Source organism: Lissotriton helveticus, chromosome 11, assembly GCF_964261635.1.
Source record: "Lissotriton helveticus chromosome 11, aLisHel1.1, whole genome shotgun sequence".
NCBI lineage: Eukaryota > Metazoa > Chordata > Amphibia > Caudata > Salamandridae > Lissotriton > Lissotriton helveticus.
In genome coordinates this window covers 305,236,035-305,263,242 of record NC_136072.1, presented here as the reverse complement: position 1 = coordinate 305,263,242, position 27,208 = coordinate 305,236,035, and positions in this window count along the sequence as shown.

Below are 27,208 nucleotides of genomic sequence, written 5' to 3'. Positions count from 1 at the left end.
AATTGCCGAGACTGAAGCAAAAAAAAAAAAGGAAGTCTTCTGGCATAGTGCATCATTTTACCAATTTACGTGGTAAGTAAAATGCCCAATCATTCTTTTAGGCATTAAAAAGATGTTCATAGCAACGGAATGTCCTCACTACTTTTTAGTGGAAACCTGTGCCTGAATATCATTTCTGTCAAGAAAGAAGTAATATGGATCACATTATGTTGGTCATGATAGTTAATAAAAGACTGACTGACTCGAACTCTACTAAAACCTGCTTTAGATCCTGGTGATAGCAATGTTCCATTCGAGGAAATTGCTGCCTTTGAGGCTGAAATGCACCATCTCTCGTATGAAAAATAGTGTTACATTCTCACGGTAGGAAGCTCATTTAACCTCTTCTCCTGCACTCTGTATGTTGGGCTCTGATACTCAAGATGGATTTTTGTTAAGGATAATCTGTCTTTGTACCCCCATCCCACTTTCAAAAAGGACACAGAGCTTTGACTGTTTCAGATTCCTTTACCATTCCCCCTCCTACGTGGCTGGCAGTCATGAATACGGATAGTAACCTACTGCATAACTTCTCATATCTCATCCTCCTGTGTGGTCAGCTTCCACAAGGACAATTGGTCCAGGGGGGCCTGACATCATAAAGCTAAAGCAAGAAGTTGTCTGACATGTGGTGCCATTCTGTTGCCTAGCAGTCTGACATCATAAAGCTAAAGCAAGATGCTTTCTGACATGAGAACCACTCTGTTGCCTAACAAAGAGTAGGATAGATTTATCTTGGTAATGATATGAGTTGCAGGGTAGACAGGATGCCCAACTGAAAGTGTTGATGGTAAGATGAAAGAAATTAGGACTTTATTTAGACTTCTATATTTGTATGAACGCAAGTTTGAGCATAAGAGTCTCCACTTCACTGTTGCTGAACTGGTAGGATTTGGCTAAAGAGAAGATGGAAATGATGCTATTCATAGTTTCTATCATTCCCGTTAACTGTAGCATAACCCTTCCTCTCTCAACTTATCAGCTGGCTTAATTGCTACTGGTGTACCATATCCTAAAACTAAAGAAGTGAGAATGGTGCGCTGCCACTTGGCTGGCAAAAAGATCTATGTCCTAATGTACGTGCTACAATTGTTTAGAGAGTTTTAGCAAATGAGTCAAGGGAATGCAGAGAAGTATGGGAGGTTATAAACACAAATTGAGATTTGATTTTTTTATTGAGCTGTTGATTTTCACAATATAACAGACTCCATAGTATAGATCTGGTAACCATTTATATAAATCAAAACTTTTTGTATTGCTTATATTAAATGTACTAACAGTGGACTTTTCCATCTGCAGATTATACTGAATGACCAGCAGTGGCAGTGTTTCACAGCAGAGTTTCTCTGAATTGCCGAGACTGAAGCAAAAAAAAAAAGGAAGTCTTCTGGCATAGTGCATCATTTTACCAATTTACGTGGTAAGTAAAATGCCCAATCATTCTTTTAGGCATTAAAAAGATGTTCATAGCAACGGAATGTCCTCACTACTTTTTAGTGGAAACCTGTGCCTGAATATCATTTCTGTCAAGAAAGAAGTAATATGGATCACATTATGTTGGTCATGATAGTTAATAAGACTGACTCGAACTCTACTAAAACCTGCTTTAGATCCTGGTGATAGCAATGTTCCATTCGAGGAAATTGCTGCCTTTGAGGCTGAAATGCACCATCTCACGTATGAAAAATAGTGTTACATTCTCACGGTAGGAAGCTCATTTAACCTCTTCTCCTGCACTCTGTATGTTGGGCTCTGATACTCAAGATGGATTTTTGTTAAGGATAATCTGTCTTTGTACCCCCATCCCACTTTCAAAAAGGACACAGAGCTTTGACTGTTTCAGATTCCTTTACCATTCCCCCTCCTACGTGGCTGGCAGTCATGAATACGGATAGTAACCTACTGCATAACTTCTCATATCTCATCCTCCTGTGTGGTCAGCTTCCACAAGGACAATTGGTCCAGGGGGGCCTGACATCATAAAGCTAAAGCAAGAAGTTGTCTGACATGTGGTGCCATTCTGTTGCCTAGCAGTCTGACATCATAAAGCTAAAGCAAGATGCTTTCTGACATGAGAGCCACTCTGTTGCCTAACAAAGAGTAGGATAGATTTATCTTGGTAATGATATGAGTTGCAGGGTAGACAGGATGCCCAACTGAAAGTGTTGATGGTAAGATGAAAGAAATTAGGACTTTATTTAGACTTCTATATTTGTATGAACGCAAGTTTGAGCATAAGAGTCTCAACTTCACTGTTGCTGAACTGGTAGGATTTGGCTAAAGAGAAGATGGAAATGATGCTATTCATAGTTTCTATCATTCCCGTTAACTGTAGCATAACCCTTCCTCTCTCAACTTATCAGCTGGCTTAATTGCTACTGGTGTACCATATCCTAAAACTAAAGAAGTGAGAATGGTGCGCTGCCACTTGGCTGGCAAAAAGATCTATGTCCTAATGTACGTGCTACAATTGTTTAGAGAGTTTTAGCAAATGAGTCAAGGGAATGCAGAGAAGTATGGAAGGTTATAAACACAAATTGAGATTTGATTTTTTATTGAGCTGTTGATTTTCACAATAAAACAGACTCCATAATATAGATCTGGTAACCCTTTATATAAATCAAAACTTTTTGTATTGCTTATATTAAATGTACTAACAGTGGACTTTTCCATCTGCAGATTATACTGAATGACCAGCAGTGGCAGTGTTTCACAGCAGAGTTTCTCTGAATTGCCGAGACTGAAGCAAAAAAAAAAGGAAGTCTTCTGGCATAGTGCATCATTTTACCAATTTACGTGGTAAGTAAAACGCCCAATCATTCTTTTAGGCATTAAAAAGATGTTCATAGCAACGGAATGTCCTCACTACTTTATAGTGGAAACCTGTGCCTGAATATCATTTCTGTCAAGAAAGAAGTAATATGGATCACATTATGTTGGTCATGATAGTTAATAAAAGACTGACTGACTCGAACTCTACTAAAACCTGCTTTAGATCCTGGTGATAGCAATGTTCCATTCGAGGAAATTGCTGCCTTTGAGGCTGAAATGCACCATCTCTCGTATGAAAAATAGTGTTACATTCTCACGGTAGGAAGCTCATTTAACCTCTTCTCCTGCACTCTGTATGTTGGGCTCTGATACTCAAGATGGATTTTTGTTAAGGATAATCTGTCTTTGTACCCCCATCCCACTTTCAAAAAGGACACAGAGCTTTGACTGTTTCAGATTCCTTTACCATTCCCCCTCCTACGTGGCTGGCAGTCATGAATACGGATAGTAACCTACTGCATAACTTCTGATATCTCATCCTCCTGTGTGGTCAGCTTCCACAAGGACAATTGGTCCAGTGGTGTCTGACATCATAAAGCTAAAGCAAGAAGTTGTCTGACATGTGGTGCCATTCTGTTGCCTAGCAGTCTGACATCATAAAGCTAAAGCAAGATGCTTTCTGACATGAGAGCCACTCTGTTGCCTAACAAAGAGTAGGATACATTTATCTTGGTAATGATATGAGTTGCAGGGTAGACAGGATGCCCAACTGAAAGTGTTGATGGTAAGATGAAAGAAATTAGGACTTTATTTAGACTTCTATATTTGTATGAACGCAAGTTTGAGCATAAGAGTCTCAACTTCACTGTTGCTGAACTGGTAGGATTTGGCTAAAGAGAAGATGGAAATGATGCTATTCATAGTTTCTATCATTCCCGTTAACTGTAGCATAACCCTTCCTCTCTCAACTTATCAGCTGGCTTAATTTGTACTGGTGTACCATATCCTAAAACTAAAGAAGTGAGAATGGTGCGCTGCCACTTGGCTGGCAAAAAGATCTATGTCCTAATGTACGTGCTACAATTGTTTAGAGAGTTTTAGCAAATGAGTCAAGGGAATGCAGAGAAGTATGGGAGGTTATAAACACAAATTGAGATTTGATTTTTTTATTGAGCTGTTGATTTTCACAATAAAACAGACTCCATACTATAGATCTGGTAACCCTTTATATAAATCAAAACTTTTTGTATTGCTTATATTAAATGTACTAACAGTGGACTTTTCCATCTGCAGATTATACTGAATGACCAGCAGTGGCAGTGTTTCACAGCAGAGTTTCTCTGAATTGCCGAGACTGAAGCAAAAAAAAAAAGGAAGTCTTCTGGCATAGTGCATCATTTTACCAATTTACGTGGTAAGTAAAACGCCCAATCATTCTTTTAGGCATTAAAAAGATGTTCATAGCAACGGAATGTCCTCACTACTTTATAGTGGAAACCTGTGCCTGAATATCATTTCTGTCAAGAAAGAAGTAATATGGATCACATTATGTTGGTCATGATAGTTAATAAAAGACTGACTGACTCGAACTCTACTAAAACCTGCTTTAGATCCTGGTGATAGCAATGTTCCATTCGAGGAAATTGCTGCCTTTGAGGCTGAAATGCACCATCTCTCGTATGAAAAATAGTGTTACATTCTCACGGTAGGAAGCTCATTTAACCTCTTCTCCTGCACTCTGTATGTTGGGCTCTGATACTCAAGATGGATTTTTGTTAAGGATAATCTGTCTTTGTACCCCCATCCCACTTTCAAAAAGGACACAGAGCTTTGACTGTTTCAGATTCCTTTACCATTCCCCCTCCTACGTGGCTGGCAGTCATGAATACGGATAGTAACCTACTGCATAACTTCTCATATCTCATCCTCCTGTGTGGTCAGCTTCCACAAGGACAATTGGTCCAGGGGGGCCTGACATCATAAAGCTAAAGCAAGAAGTTGTCTGACATGTGGTGCCATTCTGTTGCCTAGCAGTCTGACATCATAAAGCTAAAGCAAGATGCTTTCTGACTTGAGAGCCACTCTGTTGCCTAACAAAGAGTAGGATAGATTTATCTTGGTAATGATATGAGTTGCAGGGTAGACAGGATGCCCAACTGAAAGTGTTGATGGTAAGATGAAAGAAATTAGGACTTTATTTAGACTTCTATATTTGTATGAACGCAAGTTTGAGCATAAGAGTCTCAACTTCACTGTTGCTGAACTGGTAGGATTTGGCTAAAGAGAAGATGGAAATGATGCTATTCATAGTTTCTATCATTCCCGTTAACTGTAGCATAACCCTTCCTCTCTCAACTTATCAGCTGGCTTAATTGCTACTGGTGTACCATATCCTAAAACTAAAGAAGTGAGAATGGTGCGCTGCCACTTGGCTGGCAAAAAGATCTATGTCCTAATGTACGTGCTACAATTGTTTAGAGAGTTTTAGCAAATGAGTCAAGGGAATGCAGAGAAGTATGGAAGGTTATAAACACAAATTGAGATTTGATTTTTTATTGAGCTGTTGATTTTCACAATAAAACAGACTCCATAATATAGATCTGGTAACCCTTTATATAAATCAAAACTTTTTGTATTGCTTATATTAAATGTACTAACAGTGGACTTTTCCATCTGCAGATTATACTGAATGACCAGCAGTGGCAGTGTTTCACAGCAGAGTTTCTCTGAATTGCCGAGACTGAAGCAAAAAAAAAAGGAAGTCTTCTGGCATAGTGCATCATTTTACCAATTTACGTGGTAAGTAAAACGCCCAATCATTCTTTTAGGCATTAAAAAGATGTTCATAGCAACGGAATGTCCTCACTACTTTATAGTGGAAACCTGTGCCTGAATATCATTTCTGTCAAGAAAGAAGTAATATGGATCACATTATGTTGGTCATGATAGTTAATAAAAGACTGACTGACTCGAACTCTACTAAAACCTGCTTTAGATCCTGGTGATAGCAATGTTCCATTCGACGAAATTGCTGCCTTTGAGGCTGAAATGCACCATCTCTCGTATGAAAAATAGTGTTACATTCTCACGGTAGGAAGCTCATTTAACCTCTTCTCCTGCACTCTGTATGTTGGGCTCTGATACTCAAGATGGATTTTTGTTAAGGATAATCTGTCTTTGTACCCCCATCCCACTTTCAAAAAGGACACAGAGCTTTGACTGTTTCAGATTCCTTTGCCATTCCCCCTCCTACGTGGCTGGCAGTCATGAATACGGATAGTAACCTACTGCATAACTTCTGATATCTCATCCTCCTGTGTGGTCAGCTTCCACAAGGACAATTGGTCCAGTGGTGTCTGACATCATAAAGCTAAAGCAAGAAGTTGTCTGACATGTGGTGCCATTCTGTTACCTAGCAGTCTGACATCATAAAGCTAAAGCAAGAAGTTGTCTGACATGTGGTGCCATTCTGTTGCCTAGCAGTCTGACATCATAAAGCTAAAGCAAGATGCTTTCTGACATGAGAACCACTCTGTTGCCTAACAAAGAGTAGGATACATTTATCTTGGTAATGATATGAGTTGCAGGGTAGACAGGATGCCCAACTGAAAGTGTTGATGGTAAGATGAAAGAAATTAGGACTTTATTTAGACTTCTATATTTGTATGAACGCAAGTTTGAGCATAAGAGTCTCAACTTCACTGTTGCTGAACTGGTAGGATTTGGCTAAAGAGAAGATGGAAATGATGCTATTCATAGTTTCTATCATTCCCGTTAACTGTAGCATAACCCTTCCTCTCTCAACTTATCAGCTGGCTTAATTGCTACTGGTGTACCATATCCTAAAACTAAAGAAGTGAGAATGGTGCGCTGCCACTTGGCTGGCAAAAAGATCTATGTCCTAATGTACGTGCTACAATTGTTTAGAGAGTTTTAGCAAATGAGTCAAGGGAATGCAGAGAAGTATGGGAGGTTAGAAACACAAATTGAGATTTGATTTTTTTATTGAGCTGTTGATTTTCACAATAAAACAGACTCCATAGTATAGATCTGGTAACCCTTTATATAAATCAAAACTTTTTGTATTGCTTATATTAAATGTACTAACAGTGGACTTTTCCATCTGCAGATTATACTGAATGACCAGCAGTGGCAGTGTTTCACAGCAGAGTTTCTCTGAATTGCCGAGACTGAAGCAAAAAAAAAAAGGAAGTCTTCTGGCATAGTGCATCATTTTACCAATTTACGTGGTAAGTAAAACGCCCAATCATTCTTTTAGGCATTAAAAAGATGTTCATAGCAACGGAATGTCCTCACTACTTTATAGTGGAAACCTGTGCCTGAATATCATTTCTGTCAAGAAAGAAGTAATATGGATCACATTATGTTGGTCATGATAGTTAATAAAAGACTGACTGACTCGAACTCTACTAAAACCTGCTTTAGATCCTGGTGATAGCAATGTTCCATTCGAGGAAATTGCTGCCTTTGAGGCTGAAATGCACCATCTCTCGTATGAAAAATAGTGTTACATTCTCACGGTAGGAAGCTCATTTAACCTCTTCTCCTGCACTCTGTATGTTGGGCTCTGATACTCAAGATGGATTTTTGTTAAGGATAATCTGTCTTTGTACCCCCATCCCACTTTCAAAAAGGACACAGAGCTTTGACTGTTTCAGATTCCTTTACCATTCCCCCTCCTACGTGGCTGGCAGTCATGAATACGGATAGTAACCTACTGCATAACTTCTCATATCTCATCCTCCTGTGTGGTCAGCTTCCACAAGGACAATTGGTCCAGGGGGGCCTGACATCATAAAGCTAAAGCAAGAAGTTGTCTGACATGTGGTGCCATTCTGTTGCCTAGCAGTCTGACATCATAAAGCTAAAGCAAGATGCTTTCTGACTTGAGAGCCACTCTGTTGCCTAACAAAGAGTAGGATAGATTTATCTTGGTAATGATATGAGTTGCAGGGTAGACAGGATGCCCAACTGAAAGTGTTGATGGTAAGATGAAAGAAATTAGGACTTTATTTAGACTTCTATATTTGTATGAACGCAAGTTTGAGCATAAGAGTCTCAACTTCACTGTTGCTGAACTGGTAGGATTTGGCTAAAGAGAAGATGGAAATGATGCTATTCATAGTTTCTATCATTCCCGTTAACTGTAGCATAACCCTTCCTCTCTCAACTTATCAGCTGGCTTAATTGCTACTGGTGTACCATATCCTAAAACTAAAGAAGTGAGAATGGTGCGCTGCCACTTGGCTGGCAAAAAGATCTATGTCCTAATGTACGTGCTACAATTGTTTAGAGAGTTTTAGCAAATGAGTCAAGGGAATGCAGAGAAGTATGGAAGGTTATAAACACAAATTGAGATTTGATTTTTTATTGAGCTGTTGATTTTCACAATAAAACAGACTCCATAATATAGATCTGGTAACCCTTTATATAAATCAAAACTTTTTGTATTGCTTATATTAAATGTACTAACAGTGGACTTTTCCATCTGCAGATTATACTGAATGACCAGCAGTGGCAGTGTTTCACAGCAGAGTTTCTCTGAATTGCCGAGACTGAAGCAAAAAAAAAAAGGAAGTCTTCTGGCATAGTGCATCATTTTACCAATTTACGTGGTAAGTAAAACGCCCAATCATTCTTTTAGGCATTAAAAAGATGTTCATAGCAACGGAATGTCCTCACTACTTTATAGTGGAAACCTGTGCCTGAATATCATTTCTGTCAAGAAAGAAGTAATATGGATCACATTATGTTGGTCATGATAGTTAATAAAAGACTGACTGACTCGAACTCTACTAAAACCTGCTTTAGATCCTGGTGATAGCAATGTTCCATTCGACGAAATTGCTGCCTTTGAGGCTGAAATGCACCATCTCTCGTATGAAAAATAGTGTTACATTCTCACGGTAGGAAGCTCATTTAACCTCTTCTCCTGCACTCTGTATGTTGGGCTCTGATACTCAAGATGGATTTTTGTTAAGGATAATCTGTCTTTGTACCCCCATCCCACTTTCAAAAAGGACACAGAGCTTTGACTGTTTCAGATTCCTTTGCCATTCCCCCTCCTACGTGGCTGGCAGTCATGAATACGGATAGTAACCTACTGCATAACTTCTGATATCTCATCCTCCTGTGTGGTCAGCTTCCACAAGGACAATTGGTCCAGTGGTGTCTGACATCATAAAGCTAAAGCAAGAAGTTGTCTGACATGTGGTGCCATTCTGTTACCTAGCAGTCTGACATCATAAAGCTAAAGCAAGAAGTTGTCTGACATGTGGTGCCATTCTGTTGCCTAGCAGTCTGACATCATAAAGCTAAAGCAAGATGCTTTCTGACATGAGAACCACTCTGTTGCCTAACAAAGAGTAGGATACATTTATCTTGGTAATGATATGAGTTGCAGGGTAGACAGGATGCCCAACTGAAAGTGTTGATGGTAAGATGAAAGAAATTAGGACTTTATTTAGACTTCTATATTTGTATGAACGCAAGTTTGAGCATAAGAGTCTCAACTTCACTGTTGCTGAACTGGTAGGATTTGGCTAAAGAGAAGATGGAAATGATGCTATTCATAGTTTCTATCATTCCCGTTAACTGTAGCATAACCCTTCCTCTCTCAACTTATCAGCTGGCTTAATTGCTACTGGTGTACCATATCCTAAAACTAAAGAAGTGAGAATGGTGCGCTGCCACTTGGCTGGCAAAAAGATCTATGTCCTAATGTACGTGCTACAATTGTTTAGAGAGTTTTAGCAAATGAGTCAAGGGAATGCAGAGAAGTATGGGAGGTTAGAAACACAAATTGAGATTTGATTTTTTTATTGAGCTGTTGATTTTCACAATAAAACAGACTCCATAGTATAGATCTGGTAACCCTTTATATAAATCAAAACTTTTTGTATTGCTTATATTAAATGTACTAACAGTGGACTTTTCCATCTGCAGATTATACTGAATGACCAGCAGTGGCAGTGTTTCACAGCAGAGTTTCTCTGAATTGCCGAGACTGAAGCAAAAAAAAAAAGGAAGTCTTCTGGCATAGTGCATCATTTTACCAATTTACGTGGTAAGTAAAACGCCCAATCATTCTTTTAGGCATTAAAAAGATGTTCATAGCAACGGAATGTCCTCACTACTTTATAGTGGAAACCTGTGCCTGAATATCATTTCTGTCAAGAAAGAAGTAATATGGATCACATTATGTTGGTCATGATAGTTAATAAAAGACTGACTGACTCGAACTCTACTAAAACCTGCTTTAGATCCTGGTGATAGCAATGTTCCATTCGAGGAAATTGCTGCCTTTGAGGCTGAAATGCACCATCTCTCGTATGAAAAATAGTGTTACATTCTCACGGTAGGAAGCTCATTTAACCTCTTCTCCTGCACTCTGTATGTTGGGCTCTGATACTCAAGATGGATTTTTGTTAAGGATAATCTGTCTTTGTACCCCCATCCCACTTTCAAAAAGGACACAGAGCTTTGACTGTTTCAGATTCCTTTACCATTCCCCCTCCTACGTGGCTGGCAGTCATGAATACGGATAGTAACCTACTGCATAACTTCTCATATCTCATCCTCCTGTGTGGTCAGCTTCCACAAGGACAATTGGTCCAGGGGGGCCTGACATCATAAAGCTAAAGCAAGAAGTTGTCTGACATGTGGTGCCATTCTGTTGCCTAGCAGTCTGACATCATAAAGCTAAAGCAAGATGCTTTCTGACATGAGAACCACTCTGTTGCCTAACAAAGAGTAGGATAGATTTATCTTGGTAATGATATGAGACAGGATGCCCAACTGAAAGTGTTGATGGTAAGATGAAAGAAATTAGGACTTTATTTAGACTTCTATATTTGTATGAACGCAAGTTTGAGCATAAGAGTCTCCACTTCACTGTTGCTGAACTGGTAGGATTTGGCTAAAGAGAAGATGGAAATGATGCTATTCATAGTTTCTATCATTCCCGTTAACTGTAGCATAACCCTTCCTCTCTCAACTTATCAGCTGGCTTAATTGCTACTGGTGTACCATATCCTAAAACTAAAGAAGTGAGAATGGTGCGCTGCCACTTGGCTGGCAAAAAGATCTATGTCCTAATGTACGTGCTACAATTGTTTAGAGAGTTTTAGCAAATGAGTCAAGGGAATGCAGAGAAGTATGGAAGGTTATAAACACAAATTGAGATTTGATTTTTTATTGAGCTGTTGATTTTCACAATAAAACAGACTCCATAATATAGATCTGGTAACCCTTTATATAAATCAAAACTTTTTGTATTGCTTATATTAAATGTACTAACAGTGGACTTTTCCATCTGCAGATTATACTGAATGACCAGCAGTGGCAGTGTTTCACAGCAGAGTTTCTCTGAATTGCCGAGACTGAAGCAAAAAAAAAAGGAAGTCTTCTGGCATAGTGCATCATTTTACCAATTTACGTGGTAAGTAAAACGCCCAATCATTCTTTTAGGCATTAAAAAGATGTTCATAGCAACGGAATGTCCTCACTACTTTATAGTGGAAACCTGTGCCTGAATATCATTTCTGTCAAGAAAGAAGTAATATGGATCACATTATGTTGGTCATGATAGTTAATAAAAGACTGACTGACTCGAACTCTACTAAAACCTGCTTTAGATCCTGGTGATAGCAATGTTCCATTCGAGGAAATTGCTGCCTTTGAGGCTGAAATGCACCATCTCTCGTATGAAAAATAGTGTTACATTCTCACGGTAGGAAGCTCATTTAACCTCTTCTCCTGCACTCTGTATGTTGGGCTCTGATACTCAAGATGGATTTTTGTTAAGGATAATCTGTCTTTGTACCCCCATCCCACTTTCAAAAAGGACACAGAGCTTTGACTGTTTCAGATTCCTTTACCATTCCCCCTCCTACGTGGCTGGCAGTCATGAATACGGATAGTAACCTACTGCATAACTTCTGATATCTCATCCTCCTGTGTGGTCAGCTTCCACAAGGACAATTGGTCCAGTGGTGTCTGACATCATAAAGCTAAAGCAAGAAGTTGTCTGACATGTGGTGCCATTCTGTTGCCTAGCAGTCTGACATCATAAAGCTAAAGCAAGATGCTTTCTGACATGAGAGCCACTCTGTTGCCTAACAAAGAGTAGGATACATTTATCTTGGTAATGATATGAGTTGCAGGGTAGACAGGATGCCCAACTGAAAGTGTTGATGGTAAGATGAAAGAAATTAGGACTTTATTTAGACTTCTATATTTGTATGAACGCAAGTTTGAGCATAAGAGTCTCAACTTCACTGTTGCTGAACTGGTAGGATTTGGCTAAAGAGAAGATGGAAATGATGCTATTCATAGTTTCTATCATTCCCGTTAACTGTAGCATAACCCTTCCTCTCTCAACTTATCAGCTGGCTTAATTTGTACTGGTGTACCATATCCTAAAACTAAAGAAGTGAGAATGGTGCGCTGCCACTTGGCTGGCAAAAAGATCTATGTCCTAATGTACGTGCTACAATTGTTTAGAGAGTTTTAGCAAATGAGTCAAGGGAATGCAGAGAAGTATGGGAGGTTATAAACACAAATTGAGATTTGATTTTTTTATTGAGCTGTTGATTTTCACAATAAAACAGACTCCATACTATAGATCTGGTAACCCTTTATATAAATCAAAACTTTTTGTATTGCTTATATTAAATGTACTAACAGTGGACTTTTCCATCTGCAGATTATACTGAATGACCAGCAGTGGCAGTGTTTCACAGCAGAGTTTCTCTGAATTGCCGAGACTGAAGCAAAAAAAAAAAGGAAGTCTTCTGGCATAGTGCATCATTTTACCAATTTACGTGGTAAGTAAAACGCCCAATCATTCTTTTAGGCATTAAAAAGATGTTCATAGCAACGGAATGTCCTCACTACTTTATAGTGGAAACCTGTGCCTGAATATCATTTCTGTCAAGAAAGAAGTAATATGGATCACATTATGTTGGTCATGATAGTTAATAAAAGACTGACTGACTCGAACTCTACTAAAACCTGCTTTAGATCCTGGTGATAGCAATGTTCCATTCGAGGAAATTGCTGCCTTTGAGGCTGAAATGCACCATCTCTCGTATGAAAAATAGTGTTACATTCTCACGGTAGGAAGCTCATTTAACCTCTTCTCCTGCACTCTGTATGTTGGGCTCTGATACTCAAGATGGATTTTTGTTAAGGATAATCTGTCTTTGTACCCCCATCCCACTTTCAAAAAGGACACAGAGCTTTGACTGTTTCAGATTCCTTTACCATTCCCCCTCCTACGTGGCTGGCAGTCATGAATACGGATAGTAACCTACTGCATAACTTCTCATATCTCATCCTCCTGTGTGGTCAGCTTCCACAAGGACAATTGGTCCAGGGGGGCCTGACATCATAAAGCTAAAGCAAGAAGTTGTCTGACATGTGGTGCCATTCTGTTGCCTAGCAGTCTGACATCATAAAGCTAAAGCAAGATGCTTTCTGACTTGAGAGCCACTCTGTTGCCTAACAAAGAGTAGGATAGATTTATCTTGGTAATGATATGAGTTGCAGGGTAGACAGGATGCCCAACTGAAAGTGTTGATGGTAAGATGAAAGAAATTAGGACTTTATTTAGACTTCTATATTTGTATGAACGCAAGTTTGAGCATAAGAGTCTCAACTTCACTGTTGCTGAACTGGTAGGATTTGGCTAAAGAGAAGATGGAAATGATGCTATTCATAGTTTCTATCATTCCCGTTAACTGTAGCATAACCCTTCCTCTCTCAACTTATCAGCTGGCTTAATTGCTACTGGTGTACCATATCCTAAAACTAAAGAAGTGAGAATGGTGCGCTGCCACTTGGCTGGCAAAAAGATCTATGTCCTAATGTACGTGCTACAATTGTTTAGAGAGTTTTAGCAAATGAGTCAAGGGAATGCAGAGAAGTATGGAAGGTTATAAACACAAATTGAGATTTGATTTTTTATTGAGCTGTTGATTTTCACAATAAAACAGACTCCATAATATAGATCTGGTAACCCTTTATATAAATCAAAACTTTTTGTATTGCTTATATTAAATGTACTAACAGTGGACTTTTCCATCTGCAGATTATACTGAATGACCAGCAGTGGCAGTGTTTCACAGCAGAGTTTCTCTGAATTGCCGAGACTGAAGCAAAAAAAAAAGGAAGTCTTCTGGCATAGTGCATCATTTTACCAATTTACGTGGTAAGTAAAACGCCCAATCATTCTTTTAGGCATTAAAAAGATGTTCATAGCAACGGAATGTCCTCACTACTTTATAGTGGAAACCTGTGCCTGAATATCATTTCTGTCAAGAAAGAAGTAATATGGATCACATTATGTTGGTCATGATAGTTAATAAAAGACTGACTGACTCGAACTCTACTAAAACCTGCTTTAGATCCTGGTGATAGCAATGTTCCATTCGACGAAATTGCTGCCTTTGAGGCTGAAATGCACCATCTCTCGTATGAAAAATAGTGTTACATTCTCACGGTAGGAAGCTCATTTAACCTCTTCTCCTGCACTCTGTATGTTGGGCTCTGATACTCAAGATGGATTTTTGTTAAGGATAATCTGTCTTTGTACCCCCATCCCACTTTCAAAAAGGACACAGAGCTTTGACTGTTTCAGATTCCTTTGCCATTCCCCCTCCTACGTGGCTGGCAGTCATGAATACGGATAGTAACCTACTGCATAACTTCTGATATCTCATCCTCCTGTGTGGTCAGCTTCCACAAGGACAATTGGTCCAGTGGTGTCTGACATCATAAAGCTAAAGCAAGAAGTTGTCTGACATGTGGTGCCATTCTGTTACCTAGCAGTCTGACATCATAAAGCTAAAGCAAGAAGTTGTCTGACATGTGGTGCCATTCTGTTGCCTAGCAGTCTGACATCATAAAGCTAAAGCAAGATGCTTTCTGACATGAGAACCACTCTGTTGCCTAACAAAGAGTAGGATACATTTATCTTGGTAATGATATGAGTTGCAGGGTAGACAGGATGCCCAACTGAAAGTGTTGATGGTAAGATGAAAGAAATTAGGACTTTATTTAGACTTCTATATTTGTATGAACGCAAGTTTGAGCATAAGAGTCTCAACTTCACTGTTGCTGAACTGGTAGGATTTGGCTAAAGAGAAGATGGAAATGATGCTATTCATAGTTTCTATCATTCCCGTTAACTGTAGCATAACCCTTCCTCTCTCAACTTATCAGCTGGCTTAATTGCTACTGGTGTACCATATCCTAAAACTAAAGAAGTGAGAATGGTGCGCTGCCACTTGGCTGGCAAAAAGATCTATGTCCTAATGTACGTGCTACAATTGTTTAGAGAGTTTTAGCAAATGAGTCAAGGGAATGCAGAGAAGTATGGAAGGTTATAAACACAAATTGAGATTTGATTTTTTATTGAGCTGTTGATTTTCACAATAAAACAGACTCCATAATATAGATCTGGTAACCCTTTATATAAATCAAAACTTTTTGTATTGCTTATATTAAATGTACTAACAGTGGACTTTTCCATCTGCAGATTATACTGAATGACCAGCAGTGGCAGTGTTTCACAGCAGAGTTTCTCTGAATTGCCGAGACTGAAGCAAAAAAAAAAGGAAGTCTTCTGGCATAGTGCATCATTTTACCAATTTACGTGGTAAGTAAAACGCCCAATCATTCTTTTAGGCATTAAAAAGATGTTCATAGCAACGGAATGTCCTCACTACTTTATAGTGGAAACCTGTGCCTGAATATCATTTCTGTCAAGAAAGAAGTAATATGGATCACATTATGTTGGTCATGATAGTTAATAAAAGACTGACTGACTCGAACTCTACTAAAACCTGCTTTAGATCCTGGTGATAGCAATGTTCCATTCGAGGAAATTGCTGCCTTTGAGGCTGAAATGCACCATCTCTCGTATGAAAAATAGTGTTACATTCTCACGGTAGGAAGCTCATTTAACCTCTTCTCCTGCACTCTGTATGTTGGGCTCTGATACTCCAGATGGATTTTTGTTAAGGATAATCTGTCTTTGTACCCCCATCCCACTTTCAAAAAGGACACAGAGCTTTGACTGTTTCAGATTCCTTTACCATTCCCCCTCCTACGTGGCTGGCAGTCATGAATACGGATAGTAACCTACTGCATAACTTCTGATATCTCATCCTCCTGTGTGGTCAGCTTCCACAAGGACAATTGGTCCAGTGGTGTCTGACATCATAAAGCTAAAGCAAGAAGTTGTCTGACATGTGGTGCCATTCTGTTGCCTAGCAGTCTGACATCATAAAGCTAAAGCAAGATGCTTTCTGACATGAGAGCCACTCTGTTGCCTAACAAAGAGTAGGATACATTTATCTTGGTAATGATATGAGTTGCAGGGTAGACAGGATGCCCAACTGAAAGTGTTGATGGTAAGATGAAAGAAATTAGGACTTTATTTAGACTTCTATATTTGTATGAACGCAAGTTTGAGCATAAGAGTCTCAACTTCACTGTTGCTGAACTGGTAGGATTTGGCTAAAGAGAAGATGGAAATGATGCTATTCATAGTTTCTATCATTCCCGTTAACTGTAGCATAACCCTTCCTCTCTCAACTTATCAGCTGGCTTAATTTGTACTGGTGTACCATATCCTAAAACTAAAGAAGTGAGAATGGTGCGCTGCCACTTGGCTGGCAAAAAGATCTATGTCCTAATGTACGTGCTACAATTGTTTAGAGAGTTTTAGCAAATGAGTCAAGGGAATGCAGAGAAGTATGGGAGGTTATAAACACAAATTGAGATTTGATTTTTTTATTGAGCTGTTGATTTTCACAATAAAACAGACTCCATACTATAGATCTGGTAACCCTTTATATAAATCAAAACTTTTTGTATTGCTTATATTAAATGTACTAACAGTGGACTTTTCCATCTGCAGATTATACTGAATGACCAGCAGTGGCAGTGTTTCACAGCAGAGTTTCTCTGAATTGCCGAGACTGAAGCAAAAAAAAAAAGGAAGTCTTCTGGCATAGTGCATCATTTTACCAATTTACGTGGTAAGTAAAACGCCCAATCATTCTTTTAGGCATTAAAAAGATGTTCATAGCAACGGAATGTCCTCACTACTTTATAGTGGAAACCTGTGCCTGAATATCATTTCTGTCAAGAAAGAAGTAATATGGATCACATTATGTTGGTCATGATAGTTAATAAAAGACTGACTGACTCGAACTCTACTAAAACCTGCTTTAGATCCTGGTGATAGCAATGTTCCATTCGAGGAAATTGCTGCCTTTGAGGCTGAAATGCACCATCTCTCGTATGAAAAATAGTGTTACATTCTCACGGTAGGAAGCTCATTTAACCTCTTCTCCTGCACTCTGTATGTTGGGCTCTGATACTCAAGATGGATTTTTGTTAAGGATAATCTGTCTTTGTACCCCCATCCCACTTTCAAAAAGGACACAGAGCTTTGACTGTTTCAGATTCCTTTACCATTCCCCCTCCTACGTGGCTGGCAGTCATGAATACGGATAGTAACCTACTGCATAACTTCTCATATCTCATCCTCCTGTGTGGTCAGCTTCCACAAGGACAATTGGTCCAGGGGGGCCTGACATCATAAAGCTAAAGCAAGAAGTTGTCTGACATGTGGTGCCATTCTGTTGCCTAGCAGTCTGACATCATAAAGCTAAAGCAAGATGCTTTCTGACTTGAGAGCCACTCTGTTGCCTAACAAAGAGTAGGATAGATTTATCTTGGTAATGATATGAGTTGCAGGGTAGACAGGATGCCCAACTGAAAGTGTTGATGGTAAGATGAAAGAAATTAGGACTTTATTTAGACTTCTATATTTGTATGAACGCAAGTTTGAGCATAAGAGTCTCAACTTCACTGTTGCTGAACTGGTAGGATTTGGCTAAAGAGAAGATGGAAATGATGCTATTCATAGTTTCTATCATTCCCGTTAACTGTAGCATAACCCTTCCTCTCTCAACTTATCAGCTGGCTTAATTGCTACTGGTGTACCATATCCTAAAACTAAAGAAGTGAGAATGGTGCGCTGCCACTTGGCTGGCAAAAAGATCTATGTCCTAATGTACGTGCTACAATTGTTTAGAGAGTTTTAGCAAATGAGTCAAGGGAATGCAGAGAAGTATGGAAGGTTATAAACACAAATTGAGATTTGATTTTTTATTGAGCTGTTGATTTTCACAATAAAACAGACTCCATAATATAGATCTGGTAACCCTTTATATAAATCAAAACTTTTTGTATTGCTTATATTAAATGTACTAACAGTGGACTTTTCCATCTGCAGATTATACTGAATGACCAGCAGTGGCAGTGTTTCACAGCAGAGTTTCTCTGAATTGCCGAGACTGAAGCAAAAAAAAAAAGGAAGTCTTCTGGCATAGTGCATCATTTTACCAATTTACGTGGTAAGTAAAACGCCCAATCATTCTTTTAGGCATTAAAAAGATGTTCATAGCAACGGAATGTCCTCACTACTTTATAGTGGAAACCTGTGCCTGAATATCATTTCTGTCAAGAAAGAAGTAATATGGATCACATTATGTTGGTCATGATAGTTAATAAAAGACTGACTGACTCGAACTCTACTAAAACCTGCTTTAGATCCTGGTGATAGCAATGTTCCATTCGACGAAATTGCTGCCTTTGAGGCTGAAATGCACCATCTCTCGTATGAAAAATAGTGTTACATTCTCACGGTAGGAAGCTCATTTAACCTCTTCTCCTGCACTCTGTATGTTGGGCTCTGATACTCAAGATGGATTTTTGTTAAGGATAATCTGTCTTTGTACCCCCATCCCACTTTCAAAAAGGACACAGAGCTTTGACTGTTTCAGATTCCTTTGCCATTCCCCCTCCTACGTGGCTGGCAGTCATGAATACGGATAGTAACCTACTGCATAACTTCTGATATCTCATCCTCCTGTGTGGTCAGCTTCCACAAGGACAATTGGTCCAGTGGTGTCTGACATCATAAAGCTAAAGCAAGAAGTTGTCTGACATGTGGTGCCATTCTGTTACCTAGCAGTCTGACATCATAAAGCTAAAGCAAGAAGTTGTCTGACATGTGGTGCCATTCTGTTGCCTAGCAGTCTGACATCATAAAGCTAAAGCAAGATGCTTTCTGACATGAGAACCACTCTGTTGCCTAACAAAGAGTAGGATACATTTATCTTGGTAATGATATGAGTTGCAGGGTAGACAGGATGCCCAACTGAAAGTGTTGATGGTAAGATGAAAGAAATTAGGACTTTATTTAGACTTCTATATTTGTATGAACGCAAGTTTGAGCATAAGAGTCTCAACTTCACTGTTGCTGAACTGGTAGGATTTGGCTAAAGAGAAGATGGAAATGATGCTATTCATAGTTTCTATCATTCCCGTTAACTGTAGCATAACCCTTCCTCTCTCAACTTATCAGCTGGCTTAATTGCTACTGGTGTACCATATCCTAAAACTAAAGAAGTGAGAATGGTGCGCTGCCACTTGGCTGGCAAAAAGATCTATGTCCTAATGTACGTGCTACAATTGTTTAGAGAGTTTTAGCAAATGAGTCAAGGGAATGCAGAGAAGTATGGGAGGTTAGAAACACAAATTGAGATTTGATTTTTTTATTGAGCTGTTGATTTTCACAATAAAACAGACTCCATAGTATAGATCTGGTAACCCTTTATATAAATCAAAACTTTTTGTATTGCTTATATTAAATGTACTAACAGTGGACTTTTCCATCTGCAGATTATACTGAATGACCAGCAGTGGCAGTGTTTCACAGCAGAGTTTCTCTGAATTGCCGAGACTGAAGCAAAAAAAAAAAGGAAGTCTTCTGGCATAGTGCATCATTTTACCAATTTACGTGGTAAGTAAAACGCCCAATCATTCTTTTAGGCATTAAAAAGATGTTCATAGCAACGGAATGTCCTCACTACTTTATAGTGGAAACCTGTGCCTGAATATCATTTCTGTCAAGAAAGAAGTAATATGGATCACATTATGTTGGTCATGATAGTTAATAAAAGACTGACTGACTCGAACTCTACTAAAACCTGCTTTAGATCCTGGTGATAGCAATGTTCCATTCGAGGAAATTGCTGCCTTTGAGGCTGAAATGCACCATCTCTCGTATGAAAAATAGTGTTACATTCTCACGGTAGGAAGCTCATTTAACCTCTTCTCCTGCACTCTGTATGTTGGGCTCTGATACTCAAGATGGATTTTTGTTAAGGATAATCTGTCTTTGTACCCCCATCCCACTTTCAAAAAGGACACAGAGCTTTGACTGTTTCAGATTCCTTTACCATTCCCCCTCCTACGTGGCTGGCAGTCATGAATACGGATAGTAACCTACTGCATAACTTCTCATATCTCATCCTCCTGTGTGGTCAGCTTCCACAAGGACAATTGGTCCAGGGGGGCCTGACATCATAAAGCTAAAGCAAGAAGTTGTCTGACATGTGGTGCCATTCTGTTGCCTAGCAGTCTGACATCATAAAGCTAAAGCAAGATGCTTTCTGACATGAGAACCACTCTGTTGCCTAACAAAGAGTAGGATAGATTTATCTTGGTAATGATATGAGACAGGATGCCCAACTGAAAGTGTTGATGGTAAGATGAAAGAAATTAGGACTTTATTTAGACTTCTATATTTGTATGAACGCAAGTTTGAGCATAAGGGTCTCAACTTCACTGTTGCTGAACTGGTAGGATTTGGCTAAAGAGAAGATGGAAATGATGCTATTCATAGTTTCTATCATTCCCGTTAACTGTAGCATAACCCTTCCTCTCTCAACTTATCAGCTGGCTTAATTTGTACTGGTGTACCATATCCTAAAACTAAAGAAGTGAGAATGGTGCGCTGCCACTTGGCTGGCAAAAAGATCTATGTCCTAATGTACGTGCTACAATTGTTTAGAGAGTTTTAGCAAATGAGTCAAGGGAATGCAGAGAAGTATGGGAGGTTATAAACACAAATTGAGATTTGATTTTTTTATTGAGCTGTTGATTTTCACAATAAAACAGACTCCATAGTATAGATCTGGTAACCCTTTATATAAATCAAAACTTTTTGTATTGCTTATATTAAATGTACTAACAGTGGACTTTTCCATCTGCAGATTATACTGAATGACCAGCAGTGGCAGTGTTTCACAGCAGAGTTTCTCTGAATTGCCGAGACTGAAGCAAAAAAAAAAGGAAGTCTTCTGGCATAGTGCATCATTTTACCAATTTACGTGGTAAGTAAAACGCCCAATCATTCTTTTAGGCATTAAAAAGATGTTCATAGCAACGGAATGTCCTCCCTACTTTATAGTGGAAACCTGTGCCTGAATATCATTTCTGTCAAGAAAGAAGTAATATGGATCACATTATGTTGGTCATGATAGTTAATAAAAGACTGACTGACTCGAACTCTACTAAAACCTGCTTTAGATCCTGGTGATAGCAATGTTCCATTCGAGGAAATTGCTGCCTTTGAGGCTGAAATGCACCATCTCTCGTATGAAAAATAGTGTTACATTCTCACGGTAGGAAGCTCATTTAACCTCTTCTCCTGCACTCTGTATGTTGGGCTCTGATACTCAAGATGGATTTTTGTTAAGGATAATCTGTCTTTGTACCCCCATCCCACTTTCAAAAAGGACACAGAGCTTTGACTGTTTCAGATTCCTTTACCATGCCCCCTCCTACGTGGCTGGCAGTCATGAATACGGATAGTAACCTACTGCATAACTTCTCATATCTCATCCTCCTGTGTGGTCAGCTTCCACAAGGACAATTGGTCCAGTGGTGTCTGACATCATAAAGCTAAAGCAAGAAGTTGTCTGACATGTGGTGCCATTCTGTTGCCTAGCAGTCTGACATCATAAAGCTAAAGCAAGATGCTTTCTGACATGAGAGCCACTCTGTTGCCCAACAAAGAGTAGGATACATTTATCTTGGTAATGATATGAGTTGCAGGGTAGACAGGATGCCCAACTGAAAGTGTTGATGGTAAGATGAAAGAAATTAGGACTTTATTTAGACTTCTATATTTGTATGAACGCAAGTTTGAGCATAAGAGTCTCAACTTCACTGTTGCTGAACTGGTAGGATTTGGCTAAAGAGAAGATGGAAATGATGCTATTCATAGTTTCTATTATTCCAGTTAACTGTAGCATAACTCTTCCTCTCTCAACTTATCAGCTGGCTTAATTGCTACTGGTGTACCATATCCTAAAACAAAAGAAGTGAGAATGGTGCGCTGCCACTTGGCTGGCAAAAAGATCTATGTCCTAATGTACGTGCTACAATTGTTTAGAGAGTTTTAGCAAATGAGTCAAGGGAATGCAGAGAAGTATGGAAGGTTATAAACACAAATTGAGATTTGATTTTTTATTGAGCTGTTGATTTTCACAATAAAACAGACTCCATAATATAGATCTGGTAACCCTTTATATAAATCAAAACTTTTTGTATTGCTTATATTAAATGTACTAACAGTGGACTTTTCCATCTGCAGATTATACTGAATGACCAGCAGTGGCAGTGTTTCACAGCAGAGTTTCTCTGAATTGCCGAGACTGAAGCAAAAAAAAAAAGGAAGTCTTCTGGCATAGTGCATCATTTTACCAATTTACGTGGTAAGTAAAACGCCCAATCATTCTTTTAGGCATTAAAAAGATGTTCATAGCAACGGAATGTCCTCACTACTTTATAGTGGAAACCTGTGCCTGAATATCATTTCTGTCAAGAAAGAAGTAATATGGATCACATTATGTTGGTCATGATAGTTAATAAAAGACTGACTGACTCGAACTCTACTAAAACCTGCTTTAGATCCTGGTGATAGCAATGTTCCATTCGAGGAAATTGCTGCCTTTGAGGCTGAAATGCACCATCTCTCGTATGAAAAATAGTGTTACATTCTCACGGTAGGAAGCTCATTTAACCTCTTCTCCTGCACTCTGTATGTTGGGCTCTGATACTCAAGATGGATTTTTGTTAAGGATAATCTGTCTTTGTACCCCCATCCCACTTTCAAAAAGGACACAGAGCTTTGACTGTTTCAGATTCCTTTACCATTCCCCCTCCTACGTGGCTGGCAGTCATGAATACGGATAGTAACCTACTGCATAACTTCTGATATCTCATCCTCCTGTGTGGTCAGCTTCCACAAGGACAATTGGTCCAGTGGTGTCTGACATCATAAAGCTAAAGCAAGAAGTTGTCTGACATGTGGTGCCATTCTGTTGCCTAGCAGTCTGACATCATAAAGCTAAAGCAAGATGCTTTCTGACATGAGAGCCACTCTGTTGCCCAACAAAGAGTAGGATACATTTATCTTGGTAATGATATGAGTTGCAGGGTAGACAGGATGCCCAACTGAAAGTGTTGATGGTAAGATGAAAGAAATTAGGACTTTATTTAGACTTCTATATTTGTATGAACGCAAGTTTGAGCATAAGAGTCTCAACTTCACTGTTGCTGAACTGGTAGGATTTGGCTAAAGAGAAGATGGAAATGATGCTATTCATAGTTTCTATTATTCCAGTTAACTGTAGCATAACTCTTCCTCTCTCAACTTATCAGCTGGCTTAATTGCTACTGGTGTACCATATCCTAAAACAAAAGAAGTGAGAATGGTGCGCTGCCACTTGGCTGGCAAAAAGATCTATGTCCTAATGTACGTGCTACAATTGTTTAGAGAGTTTTAGCAAATGAGTCAAGGGAATGCAGAGAAGTATGGAAGGTTATAAACACAAATTGAGATTTGATTTTTTATTGAGCTGTTGATTTTCACAATAAAACAGACTCCATAATATAGATCTGGTAACCCTTTATATAAATCAAAACTTTTTGTATTGCTTATATTAAATGTACTAACAGTGGACTTTTCCATCTGCAGATTATACTGAATGACCAGCAGTGGCAGTGTTTCACAGCAGAGTTTCTCTGAATTGCCGAGACTGAAGCAAAAAAAAAAAGGAAGTCTTCTGGCATAGTGCATCATTTTACCAATTTACGTGGTAAGTAAAACGCCCAATCATTCTTTTAGGCATTAAAAAGATGTTCATAGCAACGGAATGTCCTCACTACTTTATAGTGGAAACCTGTGCCTGAATATCATTTCTGTCAAGAAAGAAGTAATATGGATCACATTATGTTGGTCATGATAGTTAATAAAAGACTGACTGACTCGAACTCTACTAAAACCTGCTTTAGATCCTGGTGATAGCAATGTTCCATTCGAGGAAATTGCTGCCTTTGAGGCTGAAATGCACCATCTCTCGTATGAACAATAGTGTTACATTCTCACGGTAGGAAGCTCATTTAACCTCTTCTCCTGCACTCTGTATGTTGGGCTCTGATACTCAAGATGGATTTTTGTTAAGGATAATCTGTCTTTGTACCCCCATCCCACTTTCAAAAAGGACACAGAGCTTTGACTGTTTCAGATTCCTTTACCATTCCCCCTCCTACGTGGCTGGCAGTCATGAATACGGATAGTAACCTACTGCATAACTTCTGATATCTCATCCTCCTGTGTGGTCAGCTTCCACAAGGACAATTGGTCCAGGGGGGCCTGACATCATAAAGCTAAAGCAAGAAGTTGTCTGACATGTGGTGCCATTCTGTTGCCTAGCAGTCTGACATCATAAAGCTAAAGCAAGATGCTTTCTGACATGAGAGCCACTCTGTTGCCTAACAAAGAGTAGGATACATTTATCTTGGTAATGATATGAGTTGCAGGGTAGACAGGATGCCCAAATGAAAGTGTTGATGGTAAGATGAAAGAAATTAGGACTTTATTTAGACTTCTATATTTGTATGAACGCAAGTTTGAGCATAAGAGTCTCAACTTCACTGTTGCTGAACTGGTAGGATTTGGCTAAAGAGAAGATGGAAATGATGCTATTCATAGTTTCTATCATTCCCGTTAACTGTAGCATAACCCTTCCTCTCTCAACTTATCAGCTGGCTTAATTGCTACTGGTGTACCATATCCTAAAACAAAAGAAGTGAGAATGGTGCGCTGCCACTTGGCTGGCAAAAAGATCTATGTCCTAATGTACGTGCTACAATTGTTTAGAGAGTTTTAGCAAATGAGTCAAGGGAATGCAGAGAAGTATGGGAGGTTATAAACACAAATTGAGATTTGATTTTTTTATTGAGCTGTTGATTTTCACAATAAAACAGACTCCATAATATAGATCTGGTAACCCTTTATATAAATCAAAACTTTTTGTATTGCTTATATTAAATGTACTAACAGTGGACTTTTCCATCTGCAGATTATACTGAATGACCAGCAGTGGCAGTGTTTCACAGCAGAGTTTCTCTGAATTGCCGAGACTGAAGCAAAAAAAAAAAGGAAGTCTTCTGGCATAGTGCATCATTTTACCAATTTACGTGGTAAGTAAAACGCCCAATCATTCTTTTAGGCATTAAAAAGATGTTCATAGCAACGGAATGTCCTCACTACTTTATAGTGGAAACCTGTGCCTGAATATCATTTCTGTCAAGAAAGAAGTAATATGGATCACATTATGTTGGTCATGATAGTTCATAAAAGACTGACTGACTCGAACTCTACTAAAACCTGCTTTAGATCCTGGTGATAGCAATGTTCCATTCGAGGAAATTGCTGCCTTTGAGGCTGAAATGCACCATCTCTCGTATGAAAAATAGTGTTACATTCTCACGGTAGGAAGCTCATTTAACCTCTTCTCCTGCACTCTGTATGTTGGGCTCTGATACTCAAGATGGATTTTTGTTAAGGATAATCTGTCTTTGTACCCCCATCCCACTTTCAAAAAGGACACAGAGCTTTGACTGTTTCAGATTCCTTTACCATTCCCCCTCCTACGTGGCTGGCAGTCATGAATACGGATAGTAACCTACTGCATAACTTCTGATATCTCATCCTCCTGTGTGGTCAGCTTCCACAAGGACAATTGGTCCAGTGGTGTCTGACATCATAAAGCTAAAGCAAGAAGTTGTCTGACATGTGGTGCCATTCTGTTGCCTAGCAGTCTGACATCATAAAGCTAAAGCAAGATGCTTTCTGACATGAGAGCCACTCTGTTGCCTAACAAAGAGTAGGATACATTTATCTTGGTAATGATATGAGTTGCAGGGTAGACAGGATGCCCAACTGAAAGTGTTGATGGTAAGATGAAAGAAATTAGGACTTTATTTAGACTTCTATATTTGTATGAACGCAAGTTTGAGCATAAGAGTCTCAACTTCACTGTTGCTGAACTGGTAGGATTTGGCTAAAGAGAAGATGGAAATGATGCTATTCATAGTTTCTATCATTCCCGTTAACTGTAGCATAACCCTTCCTCTCTCAACTTATCAGCTGGCTTAATTTGTACTGGTGTACCATATCCTAAAACTAAAGAAGTGAGAATGGTGCGCTGCCACTTGGCTGGCAAAAAGATCTATGTCCTAATGTACGTGCTACAATTGTTTAGAGAGTTTTAGCAAATGAGTCAAGGGAATGCAGAGAAGTATGGGAGGTTATAAACACAAATTGAGATTTGATTTTTTTATTGAGCTGTTGATTTTCACAATAAAACAGACTCCATACTATAGATCTGGTAACCCTTTATATAAATCAAAACTTTTTGTATTGCTTATATTAAATGTACTAACAGTGGACTTTTCCATCTGCAGATTATACTGAATGACCAGCAGTGGCAGTGTTTCACAGCAGAGTTTCTCTGAATTGCCGAGACTGAAGCAAAAAAAAAAAGGAAGTCTTCTGGCATAGTGCATCATTTTACCAATTTACGTGGTAAGTAAAACGCCCAATCATTCTTTTAGGCATTAAAAAGATGTTCATAGCAACGGAATGTCCTCACTACTTTTTAGTGGAAACCTGTGCTTGAATATCATTTCTGTCAAGAAAGAAGTAATATGGATCACATTATGTTGGTCATGATAGTTAATAAGACTGACTCGAACTCTACTAAAACCTGCTTTAGATCCTGGTGATAGCAATGTTCCATTCGAGGAAATTGCTGCCTTTGAGGCTGAAATGCACCATCTCACGTATGAAAAATAGTGTTACATTCTCACGGTAGGAAGCTCATTTAACCTCTTCTCCTGCACTCTGTATGTTGGGCTCTGATACTCAAGATGGATTTTTGTTAAGGATAATCTGTCTTTGTACCCCCATCCCACTTTCAAAAAGGACACAGAGCTTTGACTGTTTCAGATTCCTTTACCATTCCCCCTCCTACGTGGCTGGCAGTCATGAATACAGATAGTAACCTACTGCATAACTTCTGATATCTCATCCTCCTGTGTGGTCAGCTTCCACAAGGACAATTGGTCCAGGGGGGCCTGACATCATAAAGCTAAA